This window comes from Pinus tabuliformis, chromosome 8 (genome assembly GCF_031772625.1).
Source record: "Pinus tabuliformis cultivar Carrire ecotype Pingquan chromosome 8, CPIR1, whole genome shotgun sequence".
NCBI lineage: Eukaryota > Viridiplantae > Streptophyta > Pinopsida > Pinales > Pinaceae > Pinus > Pinus tabuliformis.
The window spans coordinates 1,549,036,462-1,549,056,749 of NC_142294.1; positions in this window are offsets into that span (position 1 = coordinate 1,549,036,462).

Consider the following 20,288-nt stretch of genomic DNA (forward strand, 5'->3'; position numbering starts at 1 on the left):
ACTGTATTGAGGGAAATAATGAAGATTTGTGCCATGTTAAGCTTCTAAATCTTGGTCTCCTTCATAGAACTCTGAGTTTCCTTGGGCTTGGCCATCCCAAGAGCTTCATATCCTTTTTGTATCATTTACTTTTCTTCTTTTCACTTCTTATTCACATGCATCTCTTGTTCTTGTCTTTTTTCTATTTCTGCATTTAGTATTAACGATTTATTTGTAGGTTTTAACCCTGTACAGAAATTACCTGCATACGAATTCTAAAACATGGAAAATAAACAATGCGAGAGCATAACACATAAAACACATATACACAGAGATTTTCCCCTGGATCCCAAAACCAGGACTACTAGCTTGATTTTTCATTTTTTTCCTTTCAATGTTACAATACATATTTATACATGCCGAAGCATCCAATACCATGGACCGAAAACCATCACGTTCAAAACCATGGACCGAAAACCATCGCGTCCAAAAAACATGTGCAAAAATCATGCACAAAACCATAGGTGGGTCTACCCAACCTAACATAGGGTCCAAACGCAAAATTTTCTGGGGCACTGCCCTGGACCCATAAAGTGGGGTTATGGGTACACCTCAAACCCCATGTGACACCCCCCCCCCCCACTAGACAATTGGCACAACGAAGGGGGTGCTCCGCCCCACCTCTAACCCCCCAGTTAACTACGTGGGCTAGTCGTGGAAAGAATATAAGACAACCCAACATTCTCCCACTTGTTGTTTTCTTTCCACAGGGGGCCACAATAGAGCTTAGTCATTTTTCCAACCTTGAAACACCCATTGTTTCTCTACACCAAGAGAACTTATCAGAGCTCACAGATTTTGTCAATGCATCTGCAGTATTCTTCAAAGTGTCCACCTTTACCAACAACACCGTTTTGTCTTCTATCATATCCCTCACAAAGTGATACTGAACATCAATGTGCTTTGTCTTTGAATGATATGCAAGGTTCTTTGCCAAGAAAATTGCACTTTGGCTGTCACAGTCTATCCTTATAGCTTCCTGTACTAACCCCATACTTGAACACAATCTCTGCAACCAAATTGCTTCCTTGCTTGCATGAGTGGTTGCCATGTATTCTGCCTCTATAGTTGATAGTGCCACTACAGATTGTTTCTTACTCATCCAACTGACTGCACCTCCAAATAGGTTAAACACATACCCACTCGTAGATCTTCTTTGATCCAGATCTCCAGCCTAGTCTGCATCAACAAAGCCATGAATATCCAATACTCTGTCCAATCGCGGTCTTCCTTGGTAGCACAAACCATAATCAGTGCCATGCAAATACCTGAAAGCCCACTTCACTATTGTCCAGTGCTCCTTTGTAAGCATATTTCATTATTGATATTAATGAAAGGAAGTGTTATTTTTGTTGCATATCTCTATTTATGGTTATATCTGTAATTTATTGTGTTCTTGTTCTAAATTTAGATCAGTGGTATCAGAGGGGCCTAATGTTTCTCTTTTATTCTTTGCATGTCCCCAACGAGGTCGGGATATAAGGAGTTAGGGATCAAACTGGTCGAACCTTTGCAATACCAGTCTCGTAAATCCTGATGGCATCCCATGGGGGAAGAAAAGAAAGACTAGGGAGCAAGAGATCCTATCAAAATATTTCCTGAGGAAGCCCTTGAGAAACAAAGGAACACGATGATGGATAACTTTTCCTAGATCCTTCAATGGTTTCCCACCGACAGTGCATCCACATCCAACAACCACTTTGGAGGCTCCACACCTTTTCAGGTACAAGTAAACTTTGACATTCCCATATTTGAGGGCCAAATAGATGCAGACGTCGTAGATAATTGGTTGAATCTGCTAGAAGGATATTTTTCTGTTCATGATTTTTCTAGCCAAGAAAAGATTACTTTTTCTCTTCTCAAAGCTGCCCCCCACGTCAAGGAATCGTGGGAAACCTATTGTGAGAAGAAGGATGAAAGTACGACGTCACTGTTTTCAGTTTCTCCCACTTTGAATTCATTTCGGGACGCCATCAATGAGAAGTACTACCCTATTGGGAGCTATGAGGAAAATACATAAAGTGGACCATGCTGCAGCAGGGAAGGGACGAAGATGTGCCAGACTTTACCAATGTTTTTCATACCCTTCGCACGAAGTTTGGTATCAAGGATTCTGAGAAAAATTTGGGACTCAAGTACCGTGGCTACCACCATAGATACAACCAGGACGAGATGGAGTTCCTCGACATCTCCTCTCTCAGCACAACATACCGATACACTGTCAAGATGAAGTAGAAGTTTAAACAAAAGAGGAATGAATTTGGATCTGTGAATCCAAAGCAAGGGAAAGGTGTCCCCAAACCGCAGAACAAAGGACAAAGCCAAGGTGGGATGACATAGGACAATCCGTCAAGGCCACAAGCAAAGGACAACACTATGAAGTCGAAGAATGACACGAGAAAGTGGTGTGAATTCCATAAGAGCTCCAACAACACAAGTCAGTGTCAGGCCAGGCAGTCACTGGTGGTCGAGCTAAAGGCTTCAAAATCAAATGCATGTTCTGAATCTGAGTCAGAACCCAACAAGGGGAATGACAAAGGGAATCATATTATTGATGCATAGCCCAATTCCACCATCGCCACCACCAAGATCCAGAGGACGAGGACCATCTCTTCCACTCCCAGATGTGGGTAAAGGGTTCCCCGCTACAGTTCATTGTCAACAGCGGGAGCCAAAAGAACCTCATTGCAACAGAGGTCATGAAGCAACTGGGCTTACCGACCAAAACACACCCACAACTGTACACCATTAGGTGGCTTCACCGAGGATGGGATCTGTGCGTGAGCCAACAATTCCACCTTTCATTCAACATCAAGCCCTTCACGGATGAGGTATTATGTGATGTTTCTCCCCTTGATGTTTGTGATGTATCATTATGCCAACCATACTTGTGGAAGTGACATGCTGTGTATGATTCAAGGCCTCACGTTGTTATTGTTACATTGGGAAATAAGTTGTACAGGATATCAAAGGTAGCACTACCTTCCACCATCTCTTTAGTTACTACAAAACAATGCAGTAAGCTGGTTTCAAAAACTGAGAAATTTGTTTTCCTAATGATTACGCCCTCAAGGAAAGAAGAAGACGATGGCCACGACCTCCAGACAAGGTCCCTCCACACGACAACAATAGATGGAAAAGGTCATGGAGGTGTACGAGGACATCTTCACCTCCCCCACAGGGTTGCCTCTGCACTGTCAGGTCAAGCAATCCATCGATCTAACCCCAGGTACGCCATTACCCAATGGACCAATCTATTGATGCTCCGTTCTGGAGAATAATGAAATCAAGAAGCAAATTCAGGAGTTGTTGCAAAAAGGTCACATTCGGCTGAGTTCATTGTCCTGTGGGAGCCCAATCATGTTGGTACAGAAGAAGGATGGGACTTGGAGACTCTATATTGACTATCAGGCAATGAACAAGATCACTGTCTGGAATAGGTACCTGATCCCATGGATTTATGACCTTCTAGACCAACTCAAGTGGGAAAAATATTTTATCAAGATCGTCTTGAAGTCCAGATATTAGCAGGTACCAATCGAACCCTCTAATGTGTGGAATACTACCTTCAAAGCCAAGGAGGGCCTTTTCGAATGGTTGGTTATGCCTTTCGGGTTGACGAATTCTCTTGTAACCTTCATGAGGCTGATGGATGAAATCTTGTGGCCATTCACCAACTCATTTGTAGTGGTATACTTGGATGACATCTTGATCTTTAGCCAGAGTTGGGAAGAGCACCTCCACCACATCGACATGTTATAGACATTTGTGTGCCTTACAGCATTGAGCATGAAATGTCCATAATCAAGGGATCCAAAGTCCCTAAACATGTTGTTCCTACCCCTAGAGGAACAAGGCAAGCTAACCACAGTAATTCACAGAAGTTCTCCACCTGAAAACACTCAAAAACAAGCCAATTCTGGATCATGTCAACTGCTCCACTGAGCATCTGCGCTGAATGTCAACTGCTCCACTGTCTACCTGCGTTGAATGTCAACTCCAACAAAGGCTACCTGCGCTGAGCGTAATTGGACAAGTGGCAGGCTCATTCCTCAATGTGTCAATGCCCAGGAAGCTTCCAAAATGACACTTGTATCAGGGAATTCGACTGGTGATGAGTAAGAGGTTCCAAATCTCCAAGTGGAAGCAAGAACCTCCAAGTGGACTCAAGAACTGACAGAGGGAGAGGACACTAGTCAGATCTCAAGCTGACTCATCCTCTCTCCAAACATCTATATATGGATCTCACCTCCATGAGATCTAGAGGCTGGAATTTTGTTATTGCAAAGAATTGTTGTTGGTTTGAGACTGGAAACATTGGGTGCTTAATGCTTTGAAGGGAGCTAAAGAAGGAATTACATTCTGCTGGGAAGGAGATGCTGGATTGGAGCCCTATGGGTTGTATCTCTTCCTGAACCCTGTTACTTATCAATAAAGCTATCTTGGTTTGCTCCTATATGCTGGTGTATTTGTATGATTGCATTAGTGTATTTGATTTACATCTAATCCTGAATCATTTATGAATATGTATATTTGCCTTTGTGTTGTGTTCTTCTCTTGTCGCAAGTAGTTGTTCTCTTGTCACAGGTAGCTGTTCTCTTGTGATCTCGTGGGAATCAAGTAGCTGTTCTCTTGAGCAAGCAAGGAGGCAAGTCGCTGTGAACACCCAAGGAGAAGAGGATCTAGATCGAGGGACAAGCGGAAGACAACGGTAAGTCTATCGATCTCCCCTCTTTCACATTTCATAAAGGAAGAAACCAGTATAGCTGTATTCGTTTGTTGCTAAGGCGCTGTCACACCTTAGGTGGATAGGATCATCCTGCATAGGCATTTTTCCCCACAACAAATTGGCGACTCCGCTGGGAAAGAATTTTTTTATTCATTTTATTTGTGTTTCTTTCATTTGTTTACTTCATAGACTCAACAGCAACAATCGAACTGCTTCTGCAAAGTAGACTGTTGCTGCCTTGATCCTTCACTGGATTTTGTCTATGATCGGAACAATGGACTCACAAATGACTTGATGATCCTTTGTGATAGTCTTTAGTACCCTCTCAAAGCATCCCTTTGTTTATACCTTGCTTGTGTTTCTGATTTGGCCTGAAACAATTGATTTTTGAGCATTTTATGACCCGAAACCCAAGAGAAACGAGAGTTTCTCCTTCAGCGCAGACACTGTGAAGGCAGTTTGCATTTCAACGCAGGTCCCGTGAAGGCTACCTGCGCTGAATGTCAAACTAACAGTGTTAGACTTGCGCTGAACCAGTGTGGCCTTGTGCAGCTGGGGTTCTTTGCTGTCTTTTGCCCTGTTTTGATCTCTGTTTTTGAAGCTTTTAACCAGCATAGGTACCAGTCTGATAACCCCTTTTCTTTGCTTGAATTCCGCCTCATTTTGTACAAAAAGACTGTAAATGTTTTTATGTGTTTGTGGCGTCATTTACAGTTTTCCTTTGCATGAGTGAAATAATCATCCTGTAGCCCTTGATTCAGATCTGATTGATTGTGATCTTAGGAGAGAGTTCATTGGCTGTTTACAATTGGTTATCATTTGCTTTTGCTTATTGGTTTGAGTTTGTCACTTTTAAGTGTTGAAACAAGTATTCATTTTGAAAATCGCAAAGTGATTGTAATCTCTTCTACCCTTGTTGATTTTGGAAAAAGTGAACTTGTTTATTTCAGTCATTTAAAAGCAAATTCAAAATTGTACAAAAAGCTTTCTTTGTAGGCATTTATACTAAGAAAGCGGAAAAAAACACCTGCATTGTGCATTTGCATTTTGATAAAGTTTGCATGATTGATTTAGGAAAGAGTGCATTAGAGTGTGCTGATTGCTCTTTGAGAAAAGATAGTCACTCTCTTTTCCCTTAGTAGCTAGGATTTTCAAAGTTGAAAAGATAATAAAGCTTGCTTTAATCTTAGACTGCATTTAGGAATTGTACCATACATCACGTGGTGATCCTGAAAGACAAACTTTAAAAAGATCAACCTAAAATAAACTGAATGAACCTAACAACGCTTTGTAACATAACGCACAACATAGAGGTCTAGGCTAGAGACGTGTTCCGGCGTCGTTAAACCTAGTGACTGTCGATCTCGGGGAAGGTGGGTGATTCCTCCTGAGGGACGATAGCACTAATACGGATTGTGCTCCCACGTACCGTCGAGTATATATTGGGAGACCCCTATAGGCATATATCCTTTATCCTTAGGAAGCCGTGTCGGCCGCCCTACTGATCGCAATGCAGTGAACACAGCATTCACGAAGATCGACCGCCCGTACCCTAAAAAGTATTCTGCGGTTTTGCGAAAAGTTTGGCACACCCTCTGCCTAGATCTCCAGAGCAGTTCCTTTTGGCCTTTTTCAGACTCTATAACAGAAAAAGTCCATCCGAGCATTTGTCACTTCGGGCTCGTTAAAACATCGAAGGAGACTAGAGTCATCTTTAGCTTTTTCTCGACTCTTTAAAAGTGAAAAAGCAAGTTGTGTCTAAAGCGTCGTTAACAATTTATTTTAAACGGAACAATCACCCTTTATTCCCGCATTGATCTTTAGGTTGAAAAGATGGAGCACACCAACCAAGGAATTCCTCTTGGTGGAAATCCTAGTCCCTTCTCCTCTTGGGGAGATGTTGGTGCGCCTCACATGGCCACATTGTCGCTTCCAGGACTGACAATTGGCCTACCAGTTTGGCTCTTTTCAACCAATGTCGCTCAGAATACCACCATTCCTGAACAGTCGAGTCAACAGTTAGATCAGACAAGAGTTGCCTCCCAGCCTTCCACTTCATCTTCCTCCCCTCCTTCCTCTTCGCTTGACGGAACTGGTCGAACAAAAAACCGGGTTCCTAAGGAGAAGAAGGAGAAGAAGAAGAAAGAAAAGAAGCAGAAGGAGCCTAAGGCGACTGGGGGCAAACAAGTGTCATCTATCAAAAATCCACACACCGCACTTGTAAGGCCTAAATCGCCATGCGTCATATGCAAGGGAGACCACTTCCATAGAGATTGTCCCTGTATCCCCCGGATACTAAGAGACTGGTCCCCCCGTTTGCACAATTCGGTAGCATCGACCTCTGATAGCCATGTCGACTGCTCACCGTCAACTAGTGGGAGTGAAGCCCCAAGACGGAACGGGAAAGCTAAATTTCCCTGCAGACTGTGTGAAGGCGATCACGCCATCCACCGTTGTCCTTTCTTAGACGAGGCAAAAAGAGTTCTGGAAGATCGCCCGATATTACGAGCGCATCTTCCTCCTGGATATCAAAGACTCCTGCCAAGTCCCTCGCTAGTTGAGAATCCGGTTGACCCGCCCAGGTGGTCAGCCGAAGCACCTGTCATTGAAGATGAACCGTTTGAATCCATACCAGACGAAAGTCTAAAGGTTGAAACGGCAGTTGACCTAGTTTTGCCTTCAGAGGCTCTATCTTCGAATGACGCCATCACAGAGGAGAATAAAGATGACACCGTCCAAGTTCTCTTCATCAACACTGACTCTGATGATCAAGGGGGAAATGCCCCCATTCCTTTATCGCAGGAAGGAATTTCATCAGAGCGCTATCCGGCCGTTTACTCGGTCCCACCACCAAGCAACCTGGTTGTGTCCTTTGACTGGAACCAATTAGGCAGACCCCGCTTACCAGCTAGCATACCATTCAGAATTATTGTCCAAATATACAGAATGGTAATGGCTGGTACAGTTAATTATGAAGGGGCATCTGTGAGTATCCTTTCCTCTATTTCTTGGAAAGCGCTTGGTTCGCTTGCGCTTTTGCCTGAAATGAGAAATCTATCAGGCTTTGATAAGGGAACCAGTCACCCTTTAGGGATCCTCCCCAATGTGGCAATAACATTGAAAGGGAAGACCGTTCAAATGAACGTGATGGTCGTTCAAGGACCCTTGGATTATAACCTACTCCTTGGACGAGACTATATATATTGCATGGGAGCCATCGTCTCCTCACTCTTTAGAGTAATGTGTTTTCCGCATGAAGGAAGAATGGTCAAGCTCGTGGACCAACTTTCGTTTCCCGGATCACACATCGCAAATAGTCATATACCATCCCTAAATGGTCTGTTCACGAAAGAAGTGTCTCAACCCATGGTCCGTCCTCCTGATGAGCGCGAGTAATCCGGGAGGATATGACTGGAACCCAGGGGGCATGCGTCCTGGTCTGCTTCGGCAGGGAAACTTTGGGTATAGAGTAGATTTCCGCGGGAGAATATGACTAGTTTGTACCCCGTCCGTAGATAGGAAGAGGGGTTATTCTAGAATAAGATTCTTTTGTTAAAGTTACGTGTTTGGCGCCAGAGTCATTCACCCTTGTCTATTTCGGTAGACATTGCCGAGGAAGTCTTTTGTTTGAAAGAGTAACGAGACAATCTTTGGGTAACCTGAAAGAGGTAAGCCTCTCTCTTTAAAACAATTGTTTTGAAGGAAAAGAAGTAGAGGTAACCTTGAAATCGTACTTTATACCTGGGGGCATGCAAACCTTTTGGAGTGCAAGCAAAGAGCGGTTATTTATCTGTTTTTTGGGTTAGCTGTTTCCTAACTTGCGTAAAGAAAGGATAAGGAGCAAAGCTTAGTGAGATGAAGCTCCATAAAAAATAGAATCTTGATGAGACACTCTTATCTTATGACTGGGAAATCGAGCAGTTTTAGCATAAAGTTCATGCTCGTTAAAAAATAAACGCAAAATCGAGCAGTTTTAACACGGAATTTATGCTCGTTAAAAAATAGAAAAGCGATATCGAGCAGTTTTAACGCGGAATTTATGCTCGTTAAAAAATAGAAAAGCGATATTGAGCAGTGTTTGGCGCATTCAAGCTCGTTAAAAAATGAACCCATCCGGTAAATAACCATTGTGTATGTAACCTGATCAACCATAAAAGCCTTGGTCGTGTTTGCACCGTCACCTCCACTTTTCATTTGGCCGATCGTTCACCTCCATATGATTGTTTACCCATTTTGAGGAACAGCTGCGAAGAGTGATTTCACCTAGCCATCCTCGTGACACTGCCGTGATTGGAAAATTCAAACCTGTAACTGGAATCAGCTGCTAACCCTGTTCATCACTCATTCCTCAAAAGACGAGTCTTCTTTAAGCTCTTTTCAATTGACTCGTAAAATATGAAAAGATTGCCGAGTTTTGGCCTTCCAGCTCGTTAAAGCGACCGGAAGTGCTATCCCTCCTCTAGATTTTAATCTTTTTGGACCTGAGGGATTATTGCACAAAAAGATCGAGCGCTTGTTTTGTTCGGCTCGTTAAAACTATCGAAAACTCATCCCTTCTGTATAGTTTTATACTTTTTCAGACTTAAGGGATTAGATGACGAAAAAGGAATTTTGGAGTTAACTTTATGTACCTTTTCAGACTCTCTAAAAATGAAAAGGACCGAGTTATCCTTGTCGTTAGACTCGTTAAAATCACTAAATAGCGACAAACTTGTCTTTAGACAAGAACGAGTTTCACTATCGCTAGGCTCGTTAAAATATAGCGATGGGCTTGCCCGAAGGGCAGGTTATAGAACAAGCATATGTTATCCTCCTCAAGCTTGACAAAAATAAAGAGGTACTGGTCAGCAATGACTGGGGAAAAATTGGGAGAAAATCGAGAAAACTTTGATGGTAGCAGGTCGCTCTTGAACATGACACTTTTCCTCCGTACCACAATCGGGTTGGGTTGTCTCATTCACCGGTCACATCACAATGGTCTCGCCATACCATCCATATTTGGGGTAATGCTACCGATCCATCGCATCAATGTCGCCATATGTTCAAGAGAAGTCATTCAGAAAGAGTCAACCGGGTCCCATCCACTGCCATACATTATCCTTCATCCATTCATGACCGCCACCCTGAATCATGTGTCACAGATCATTTTCACCTCCATTAAAATCATTAACTCTGTTGCGTGTCACTGATGTGGGATTCATTAAGGCCCTCCTTTGACGGATCGCTTCTTGTCGACATCAGCTCATTATCCAAGAAGTTGATCTAGGAACAACCCCTTCAGTACTTTGAAGCTTGCATGCCTCAATGGCAAGTTTCTCACTTCCGGCGACAGGTATACATCAATGACCTTCGACCAGAAGATTTTGCGTGGTGTTCGACGCCAAGTCCTTTATTCACACCACGTGAATTGTACTGCAGTACCTTGAGGGTCATTATCATTATCGGTGATTCCTCTCGCGCTTGTTAACGGTCTACATCATTGACCGGTAATCAAGTGATGTCTTTCCATGTTCGACTTCAGCGCAATTCTCACATGGATCGACTTGTACTTAGAGTGAAGATCGAACAAGTTTGAAGACCCCGGATCTAGTTTCATCCATCCGGGCTGCGATGTATATTCAGGAAAAATAAAGACATTTGACATGTACATCATTGCAGCAGATGATCATCCTACTCAAAGGATGATAATTTCGCCAAAATTATCAGTCTACCATCAGACGATCGTCTGTTCTATGTACAAAAAATGAATTTATAAAGCTGAGCATGGGAATGCCCGACTCAGCTAGATCATGAAAGCAGTATGAATCATAATGTATTGTATTGTATCTTATTACAGGTCTCCTCCCGGCAAATGGATGAACTTCGGACCCTCCTGGATAAAGCATTTCACCCGATAAATGGCCTCATACTTTAGGGGGCAACTGTTATAGACATTTTTGTGCCTTACAGCATTGAGCATGAAATGTCCATAATCAAGGGATCCAAAGTCCCTAAACATGTTTTTCCTACCCCTAGAGGAACAAGTCCAACTAACCACAGCAATTCACAGAAGTTCTCCACCTGAAAACACTCAAACAAGCCAATTCGGGATCATGTCAACTGCTCCACTGAGCATTTGCGCTGAATGTCAACTGCTCCACTGTCTACCTGCGTTGAATGTCAACTCCAACAAAGGCTACCTACGCTGAGAGTAATTGGACAAGTGGCAGGCTCATTCCTCAATGTGTCAATGCCCAGGAAGCTTCCAAAATGACACTTGTATCAGGGAATTCGACTGGTGATGAGTAAGAGGTTCCAAATCTCCAAGTGGAAGCAAGAAACTCCAAGTGGACTCAAGAAATGACAGAGGGAGAGGACACTAGTCAGATCTCAAGCTGACTCATCCTCTCTCCAAACATCTATACATGGATCTCACCTCCATGAGATCTAGAGGCTGGAATTTTGTTATTGCAAAGAATTGATGTTGGCTTGAGACTGGAAACATTGGGTGCTTAATGCTTTGAAGGGAGCTAAAGAAGGAATTCCATTCTGCTGGGAAGGAGATGCTGGATTGGAGCCCTATGGGTTGTATCTCTTCCTGAACCCTGTTACTTATCAATAAAGCTATCTTGGTTTGCTCCTATATGCTGGTGTATTTGTATGATTGCATTAGTGTATTTGATTTACATCTAATCCTGAATCATTTATGAATATGTATATTTGCCTTTGTGTTGTGTTCTTCTCTTGTCACAAGTAGCTGTTCTCTTGTCACAGGTAGTTGTTCTCTTGTGATCTCGTGGGAATCAAGTAGCTGTTCTCTTGAGCAAGCGAGGAGGCAAGTAGCTGTGAACACCCAAGGAGAAGAGGATCTAGATCGAGGGACAAACGGAAGACAACGGTAAGTCTATCGATCTCCCCTCTTTCACATTTCATAAAGGAAGAAACCAGTATAGCTGTATTCGTTTGTTGCTAAGGCGCTGTCACACCTTAGGTGGATAGGATCGTCCTGCATAGGCATTTTTCCCCACAACACGACAGGTTCTCTAAACACTACAACAACACAAGCTGTGTGCCAATTTGGAGAAATGCAGTTTTGGCATGACCCAGGTTCAGTATTTGGGATACATTATTAATGAGCGGGGTGTGCATGTGGATCCAACCAAGATCCAAGTCATTCATGATTGGCCAGCCCCGACCACTCTAACAAAGCTCCACAACTTTCTGGGTCTTGCCAATTTCTACCGCAGTTTCATGTTGGGGTTCTCTCATATCACTTGGCGTTAAGTCAAGTCACTAAAGGAGGAGCGAAATAAAAATTCTTTAGGTCTGAATCTCAATAGAAGGAATTCTTAAAGTTGAAACATCGCCTCTATTATGCACGAGTGCTCACATTACCAGACTTGCAACAACCATTTGAGATCGAGACAGATGCCTCTGGATATGCTATTGGGCAATCCTTACTCAACAGGGGCATCCAGTGGCATATCATAGTGAGATAGTTTCAGAAAAAGTCCGGAAGTATCCCACTTATGGCAAAGAGATTTATTCCATTATGTAGGCTTGCCAAAAATGGAAGCATTACATTTTGGGGAAGGAAACGGTCATCCACGCAGACCACCGACCCCTGCATTTCATATAGACATAAGGGAAGTTGTAGAATGATCACCATCATAAGTGGTCCACATACCTACAACAGTTCAATTTGAATATCAAGTACAAGAAGGGAAACACAAATAATGTTGCAGATGGCCTCAGCCGACCACCGATCATGACATTAACCACCGTGCTCAACTCTTGTGGGCACGAGACTTCTGATTGGCCACTTCTCTACAAAAGTGACAAATAATTCGGTCGCACATACCATACACTCTTGGAGGGTCAACGAGTTCCTGATTTTCACCTCTGGGATGCTCTATTATGCCACATGGGACACATTTGTGTTCCTTTAAGTGAGCGTGTGAAGATGATTTGGGAAGCGCACTATAGCCAGGCCGCTGGGCATTTCGGGGTTGAGAAAACGGTGGCAGTATTGGCCAAATCTTCAACAGGATGTTAGGAAGTACATCAGATCCTGCGTTACCTGTGTCATTGCCAAATTGACCATCAAGAAGCAAGGTCTCTATACTCCATTGCCTACCCCTAGTCAACCTTGGGAATCCATATTCATGGATTACATGTGAGGCCTTCCTTCTACTAAGCATGGCAACGATTGTGTTTTTGTGGTCGTAGAAAGATTCTAGCAAATGGGCATTATGGCGGCCTACAAGTATCACAACATAAGCCACTGCTGAACTCCTCTTTGAACGAGTGTGGGTACACTTTGGGATCCCACAATATATCATCTCAGATCAGGACAACAGATTCATCAATACATTTTGGTCCAGTCTTTGGTCGATGCTGGACACCATGCTCACTAAGTCCACAACTTTCCATCCCCAAGCATCACTTTCAATATATCTTTAAAGTTTTCTAATGAATATATTATTGATTTTGACTTCATTGTCATGTCCAACAAATGTTCTTACGATAAATAGCATCAACTAGTGCAAGAGAGTGTGTTGGAGCTTCCTCTAGAAGGCGTGCTATAGTGCTCTTAGGATACGCAAAAACAAGCGAAAGTGATGCAAGCAAGAGTGAAAGCAACACATGTGAAAACAAAATAAAACACAAGTGACACATGCAAGAATGAAAGCAAGCAAAAGCAACACGCGCAAAATATAGAGAAAGAAAAAACGACACATGTAAGGGAAAAAGAAAGAAAAAACGACATTTGTAAAAACAAAAGCAACAATTGAGAAACTCACTAGACAAAGGGGCATTTGCATCCATGAGTGAGAGAATGTGTCTTGTACTCCAAAAGTGCGTAGAGTCAAAAAGTGAAAGATGAATGTGAAAAATAAGTATGGACTAGAATCTTTATATAGGGAGAGCAGACATGCAACTAGTGTTAAGATTTTTGAGTGCACTTAGTGCATGTCGGGAAACTAGGAGTCGAGATTGAATTGGCTACCACTAAGAGGTGTGATGGTATTGACTTGAGGAAGTACATTCTCACTCTCAACAAAGAGTGCACGATCACTATCTACAAAGGATGCCCTTACACTGTCACTGGGAATTGTGCAGTCACTGTAAGCATGGGTTGTGCAGTGAATGAGAGAAAGGGTTGTGCAGTGACTGTGAGCAAGGGTTATGTAGTAACTGTGAGTAAGGGTTGCACAAAGACTACCATTGGAAACTGAACAATCAGTGTTGGCCAGGATTATAGAGTCACTGCCTCTAGGGACTGTTCAATCATTTTTCACAACAAGAGATGCACTATCTTTCCTACCTGGAAGAACTGTGCTTTTAAAGCCGTTAAGAGCTAGGCATGTGAAGGTAAGTAGTTTGGCACTTAATATTCCTAAAGGAATATTGGAAGACTTAAACAACATGACTAAGCATGACATTAATGGCTTGAAACAAAGGATGGGATGATCATAAGGAGGCTTCAAAATTTGAATGTAGGCAAAATTTGGAGGGTGTTGTAGCAACGACAACAGGTCTTTCACTTCTTGGTATACCAATAAGGTTAAAGCATCCACTATCTTTCATTCCTTCGACTTTATGTCAATGGAATCCATCCTTAGTTTTTCTCACCCACTCAACGATTTTATGGGGATAACTATTCTAGCATTCATTATTATTGATCATAGTTCCAAGTTTTATTTCCTTTGTAGTCTATACCTATTATCCTTTTATCCTATTTTGTTTAGAAGCTTGAGGTTGACTCCACTTCTCCTCATTGTTGTCTCTCAGTGTCCTTTGTCTCCTTCCTCTTTGTTGTTCACATTAATGCCTAGGCTTCATCTACCCTTTGGCCATGTTAGCCATTAAAGGGCCCAATCGTCTTCCTCTTTAAGAGTCCAACTTGTTGCTTAGTGTTATGCTGCAATTTACACAACTACCATATCTTTGAGAATTCGTAGAGAAATACACCAGGCTAAGGATGAGGCCCAAGTGGAAAGGAGGTTTATATTTAGTGTAGAGATATAGGAAGAAGTTAATAGTTGGATTCTTGAGACAAGTAACACTCGCACACAACAAACCCATTACTTGTAGATAATGGAATTATCTTAGCAATTAAGAACTATCATAGGGAAGGTTTTAGTGGAGAGGTCTGCTAAGAAAATTCTTTGAAAAATGGATGACAAAGTATCAAACCTTGCGAAGAATATAGCCAACCTAGAATTCTCCAATTCTAAAGAGGGCACTCAAGTTCCTACCACCATTCAAGTGGATTCCCTGTCAACCTAATATGTTTATCTTGTTAGTACACGTTTTCCATTTTAAAAGCAGAACGGATGGTCACAAACTAGCTAGGTTTCAATTTTCATGTTTTAGTTCAAACATTCCCTGAACATTTCTACACTTTAAGCGGCAAATATCATATTCCTTGCTAGTATGGACAAAAGTATTATTTTTTATTATTGGTCTAATTTCCCAAATGATAAGCCAATAACAAAAAGGATTCTATATCCCTTTTATTTAATTAAAATATAAAAATCTAGTGTCCGTGTATATATATATATATATATATATATATATATAAAATTTAAAATTATATTTTTATAAAATCAGTTTAATATTTATATATACTTTTAAGTGTTATATATTTCTTTATTATAGTTTCGATTTAAACTAATATGTTAGTATCCTTTCTATTCTAAATCTACTTCTTCTTTTTTTGAAGAGTGAGAAAACCTATCATAACTTAATTGTCAAACCAGCAGAGAGGACAATCATTGCTGATTGTTATCCATGAATGTAGGTTGGCTCATTACTATTATTCAAGGAAAACCACACCACCTAGAATTACCTTGTCAAAGGCTTGTCAAGGGGAAAACTTTCACTCTTGCGAGATGTCTCTCGGTTTTGGATCATTAACATATATCCATACAACAACAAAAAAACAAACTCTTAACTAAATAAAAACACTTCTAAAATATTTTCTAAATTTACTTTACTTAATATTTATTTAAATTTACTTTACTTAATATTTATGATGCTTTTATTTTACTTTCATTCAAATTTAAATTAACAATTTTTTTGTTTTTTGTTTTCTTAATAATTTTAGCTCAGCATTTCAATATTTAAAACCTTACTTCGACCGGATGCGGGTGTTTTCGAGGCTTAATCAATGCAGGTTCATGTCAAGCCGGCAACTGGACTTGCACCTGGCAATCCTGCACGGCCTTCAATCTCCTCCCGCAGATGAAATGAATCACTTTCAGTACTGGCAGTTCTTCAAGCATTCAGAATTGAATGCGCTCCCTGTTCGAGACTCTTTGCAGGTTGTTATTTTCATGGCTTCGTCTGTGGTTTCGACTGTCATTCTTATCGGGTCTCTCTTCATTAGTCTGTCCTTATTCCTGCATCCTTGTGTTGCTCTGGTAGCTTGGTGGCTTTTCCGTTGTAAGCTCCTTACCTAGGTTGCCCACCTTCGATCCTACTCTGTCTAGCCCTGTTCATCTCTTCCCCCGGGTCTCTTTGTTCCCCTGACGATGGTGCGTCACCGTGGTTGCTCTCGCCGTGGAGGCAGCGGTGGAAACCGCGGACGCTCTCAGCCTGCTCCCCAGAACATCATACCTTTGGCTTCGGCTTCCCCGTCCTCTGATCATGGTAAGCCCTTCCCGCATAATTCATTCCAAACCACCCGCTTTAAATTTCACAGTCGTCTCAATAGACGATTCTCTCAGCGAGCATTACTGTCATTTTGGCTGAGGAAGAAGACAGGCCCAGTGTCTCTGTCCATACCTCACCCTCGTAGTCTTAGGATGATAGTGTGCTCCAGGGAGATGAGGTAGGAACTGTGTTTAATCATGGTGACTTGCAGGTTGAGGGGAACGTTCCTGAGGTCCCTAAGCCTCCAGAAGATAATGCTCAGGACAGTTTAGCCGCGGTCGTTCCGACGCACCCTTCAGATTGCAATCTGTGCTTGGCAACTCCTCCAGGTGGCAGCGACACGGGCGCCGGGGACAATGTCGATGATATGTGGATGGGCTCTCCTTGCCGAGTGGAGAAGGATGCTCAGGGCCCTTTGCAAAATGCATGATGCCTCCAGAACCTCGCCTGATGTTGCAGTTTCCCTTCTGGTTCTTCTATCCTATGTGTTATGCTATTCTGGCTTTTGTCAACATGTTTTGTAAATCAACACTATTTAGTTGTATTTAAATAATTTGGGGATAATAAGGAATATAGGTTATTTAATAAATATAATGACCATTATATTAAAACAATAAATTTATTTTAACTTATAATAACGAATTATATGCTTCTATTAATAATAAAATTAGTGGTTTGACTTTGATCCTCTGGTCAAAATTAGCCGTTGCAATATAGCCGTTGGAGTCTCTGCACACCCTATTTAATTAGCTAAGCCAGATTAGTTCTTCAACTTGTCCTGACGATGAACCACACTGGTTGGTTCGAAACGCGTCGACAAAAGATTGATTATGTGATTTTGCCAAAGATTATCTAGACAACATGTTTTGTATCAGGTCTTGGCTCGGCATAGATATCAGCTCTCATGGTCATATGCTCTGTATCAGGTCTTGGCTTGGCAAGTTTATCAGGCCTTTGTTTTTGTTCAGTTTTGCATATGGTTATCAGGGCAGCACAGAAATTATCATGGCTATAGTTCTCATATGCCCTGTAATGTTGTTTACCATCTTGGCCAGCATTTTTTGTATGTACGGATTCTGGGAATTATGTATTGGGTCATCTCAATCCGGAAATTGGGTTATCGGGTTATCTGGTCTTATGTTCTCTGGGTCAGTGTTGTTGGATGGCTTTGGCTTCCTCTGAGGTCTTGACCTCCATGTAAATATTTTCTCTTTATTAATAAATTTAACCTTTACTTAGAAAAAAAATATTTAAAACCTTACTTCTCAACTTCGATATATTTTTAAAACTTTTCTTTTTAAAAGCTTATTTCTCTACGCTTTGAAAAATTATCCTGTAAATATAATATAAACATGACACGTGAGATTTCCATTTATGGGGAGAGAGCGAGGAAAATTTTCTCGCTCTCCCCACGAGCATGAAAGCTACTTAAATTGGATCTATTGACATAAGTGCAGATCACTTTCAAACGTTCAATCCTCGTGACTTTAGTGGGAAAAAAAATAATTGAGATGGTACATTTAATTTTCCCACGCGGTACCTATAAAGCAAATGTCTTTAATTGTACAAATAATATCTTCACAATATACTTTATTAGTGAGTTGTGTGTGACGTATAGAAAACGATATCTCCAACGTTTAACATATTTATTGATTCCCTACCTTAAATTATTTTAATTTTTTCACATGTTTTTATTTAAATATGTAAATTAAAATTATATATTTTTATTAAATAAAGTTGGAAAATTATATATTTTTATATAATTATTAATATTTATAAAATTATATTATTATTAATATAGGTTTTAGATTATTTCTAAAGGTGGTAGAAGTGATAAGGGTTATTCTATGTTTTAATGAATAAATAGAAAATCGATATGTTTGCAGTTGGGAATAACATTTAATAATCAAGTTTAATATTTCGTGTTTTGGTAGAGAATGAAAATTGTAATGGCAAAGAAAATTACCAAAATAATAATGTTTGGAGATTTAATGGTTATAATACGTTATATGTGGAAAACCAACAGATTGCAAAGCATAGCTTCTTCTCCTCTCATCCTACAGAGAATCATTTTGCAAATAATGCAATTTGAGCAAATCAAATTATTTCATGTGTATAGAAAACTAAGTACAATGGCATATTCATTGGCCAGTAAGGGAGTTACATTTTAGCAGGGGAAACTAGAATTGAATCATGAGATGTTTTACAACTCACCCATTCCATGACCATTGAAATCAATCATTATGGCTTATATAAAGAATATAAAGGCCCTCACAGCTAAATAAATAAACAAATATTCAAGGTGGATCTTGTACGCACACCTCTCTCATCAAACATTTGGTTAATAGCTCGAAAGTCGATGCAGATATGTAAGGATTGAGGGCATTCATTAATTTTATGGCCATGAAAATTGAAGAGAATGAACCCTTGTCCAAATCACATTAACATTTTGTGACCTGAGGCAACGAATTGGGAGAACAAGTGGCATAAGGTTTCAATGCAGCAAGGTTGGAAAACATTAACACTTGTGTGGGGAGCCTCGGCCCCGATTATGCAATCATTCCACCATAGACTGGACTTAACATTTCTATCCCTCTCCATCTCACAACTGGCATTCCACAGATGATAGACATTCAAGCATGGATTTGGTAATTCCACATTTCAATGATTCAGGGAGGCGTCTAAGGAGAAGGCATAGTTATATATGGCACTATGTTTTGCTCTAGTCCCACATACCGCTGCTACTAAGTGCTCATTGTTGTGAACAAAGGTGGCCTCCACCCTTTGAAGCTCGATACATGGAGTTTTACAATCTAGTAATGGTGAACTTGAGAGATCAATTCTAGGAAGATGAAAAGGTTAAAATCAACAAGCTACTGGAAAGGTTACTAGAGTTGAAGGGTTGTTGAATACCCCCCAACAGAAGAATATTGTGGCAAAGCAAGAACAAAAATCGTATCAACTGCTCATGGACACCATGTACGAATTATTGTAGGGAAAGTTGGAGCAATTTAAGGACGATATCCGAACTTAGTTGACAACCTTGGACATCAGGGTTGGAGCTCTATTTAACGCGGGAGTGGTTGGAACCAATGATGAACCTAAGAATAAAAAGAGACACACTCAGGAGACTGAAATAGCGAGATAGGATGGGGACTCAATTGCATGGTGAGACCAACATACGAAGAGTCTACTCTAATAGATAATAATGCAATTTTTTGAAACTTTTTGATGTTATGCAGATATAGTATGTCATTAGGAGTTTTTTTTTGAGTTGATAACCAACATCTATTTAGAATAGTAAGTAAATATTGTCATAAAAATAGATTCTTTATATTTTAGACCTCTAAAAATAGTGCCTTTATATAACATAAAGAAATATATAAAGGTCCTAGCCCAGAATTCAGTTTTTCCTTCTAATATAAATCAATACATGTTTTTGTGAAAAAAATAAATTTTAATATTATTAAATAATAAAAAATATTTTAGATAATTTATTTCAAAATATTTATATATTAATAAAATTATATAATAATTTTAATAAAATATTGATTTTTTAAAAATTGATATGAAGTAAATATTTTATAAATCTATATCAAGGAATCCGGGACTTATTATCACACGAAGGCATAAGATCTCTCTTTATAAAAGAAATTGAGATCTTAGAACTTGGTTCGATTAGAAAGTTTTATATATGCTACGAAAGTTGATCTTATATCTGTAAAATATTAATGACGAATATTTTGTATATTGTCAAATTTTTGAATTAAAATGGTACAACTATAAAAATAGTTTGAATATTATGCTTGGAACTTTATTTAGTATTAAAAAATTTAATCTAATTTTGACTAATTGAAAAGTGTAATGTTGAGTGAAAACA